General features: G+C 45.0%; 1 non-coding gene across 1 annotated transcript; it reads left to right on the forward strand.

Moving 5' to 3' along the window:
- The first annotated feature begins 702 nt into the window (after window positions 1-702).
- On the forward strand, window positions 703-821 carry LOC145401438 (5S ribosomal RNA). The gene has a single exon (XR_013897589.1). It is a non-coding gene; the product is annotated as a 5S ribosomal RNA (ribosomal RNA).
- Window positions 822-2,248: the final 1,427 nt, after the last annotated feature.

The raw sequence follows: 2,248 nt of genomic DNA on the forward strand, positions 1-2,248 counted from the left end.
AATACTAAGAGAAAAAGCAATGAACGTAAGAGACTGAAGTGAGTGTAAGTGGTGGGAGATATCATCAAGCATAACAATGATGAGGTACACCCGCCCAAAAATTATTCGGCACTCATACTGCATGTATCACTCTGAAACATGGATGAATCATTGTGATGTATGAGGCATCCTGTAAGTATAAGTGCAAATATCGTTGGTAATTATTAGAACTCAAAATTGCATAAAGTTTCACATACTGGGTGGTTTATGTTTTGAAGCACCACATTTAAGACTCATGTGTGTCCGCAGACGTTGCTCATTTTCACAACCATCGTACCCAAAGGTGCCGAATAATTTTTGTGCGGGTGTACATGAACAAACTTAGGGTCATTTTCCTCTCGCAACTTCGATTTGTTTCTGCAAGAAAGACAAGGAAATCGTGGATTTTTTTTTTTATAGTGCAAACCTTAGTTTTGAGAGGAAAATTCGTATTAATTGCGTTTTTTCAAGCATAACAAGGAAACGGGTGGTACTTCTTCCCACGTCTTATGTTTTTACCATGAACATAAATCTGAGCTAGGGGAGGAGCTGATCTTAAGAGAGATTGTGATTCTATACCTGAACTAGAGGGAGGATGGGATGAGGGTTCTGACTGAAGAGCGGGGACTGAGGCGTGTTGATAGACGTCACGATGAAATGTGAGAGTGAATAATGATCCTTTGATTTTGAGGCCATACCACGTTGAGTACACCGCTTCCCGTCCGATCAGCGAAGTTAAGCAACGTTGGGTCTGGTTAGTACTTGGATGGGTGACCGCCTGGGAACACCAGATGCTGTTGGCATCCCTACGTGTCAAGTGGGGTTGGTGGAGGATTAGTGCCCCTCCCTGTAAAACAATTAACTCTAAGCCATTGGCCACCCCGTCTGGGATACATGGCGTCTGGCAATGAATGAAATTTTGAGGTATTTCTTTTATCGTCATCATCACTATCATCATAGCGTCTTTTACCGCACTGTACTGTGGTGAATTATAGTTCAGAAAAAAAAAAACGTAAGGTTAGAATTAAGCAGGCCCAATTATATGAGTTAGAGACACATTCACACGCCATTCTGACCCCAGGAGTCCTGCTTCCACCTCAAAGGTCTCTTACATGTGCACATATTTCCTTTAACCAAGGAAAACCGTCTTAGCTTGTACTGAGCTGATGAATAAATTACGACTCAGAGGTGTATATTTCAAAATAAAATAACCTGATATCGCCAAAATGAAACTCACACTCAGACAAGGAAAATGTTAATGAAATAGCTTAAACCTCTTTGACCAGGAGGAGTTTCGAACAGCTAAATAATATCGATTGTTGTTCGTATCGTTTATAAAGGCTCCACCATGCTTGCATGCATCAGCCGCAGTCACCTAATGGAGGTTCTCCACTCTCCTCGGTCTCCGGCAGCCTCCCTGTTCAGTCCCTTATCCCTGAGGACACAGTCTACAACTTCGTCCCAGGTTTTTTTTTGAGGAGGGGGGGGGGTGCTGCCTTTTGCGCCCTACCTCCGACGTTCGTCATCCACAATAATGTATCCCTCACGTACCTAAATACAAACGGAAGGCTTAAGATATTAATGATACAGTAATGGCAGTTGCAGAGGGAGACGGAGATAAAGAAATGATGAGTGCGTTGGCGTGAAGGGGAAAAGAATCATGGGTTGGGGTGGCAAACGTTGTGGGGCGCATAACCTCGCGCACCCTTCTACTCCACCCAGGTGGGGTCCTTTCGTGCAAGCCTCCAGGCTAAGACTTTTCCCCCTCTAAGTATCTCTCGACATGAATGGTCAGTGTGCTCCAGCCATGAGTTCCGTGACCTTCGCCTTGGTCAGATTCAGGAAAACGGGCCACGAGCCCATATAACTGCATTTGGTGGTGACGTATTATATGGGCAACCTGCACATGTGTGGTTGGTGGGGGCGCTTACCATCCACTCACTCGAGGTAGTGCTGCTTTCGGGTGCCTGCCCTTCCCTCTTTTCTTTCCGTCTTTCCATTCTTCCTCTTCTTTCTTTCTTTCCTCCATTCATTCCTCTTCCTTCTGTCTACGGGTGACTCTGCACTGAGTGACAAGCCAAATAGTTTCCTGTACACCAGGAAACCTTTTACAACCCTGAGTGGTAACCACATAACCAAATTGTGGCGCCTGGTGGTTTAGTGGGCAATTAAGGCGCTCCAGTTGGATTGAGCCTGTGCAGGTTTCTATCCATGGAGTGGTTGGGGTTTA

The sequence above is a fragment of the Coenobita brevimanus genome, chromosome 55 (genome assembly GCF_032717465.1).
Source record: "Coenobita brevimanus isolate Jiangsu-jjx chromosome 55, ASM3271746v2, whole genome shotgun sequence".
In the NCBI taxonomy this organism is placed as follows: Eukaryota; Metazoa; Arthropoda; class Malacostraca; order Decapoda; family Coenobitidae; genus Coenobita; species Coenobita brevimanus.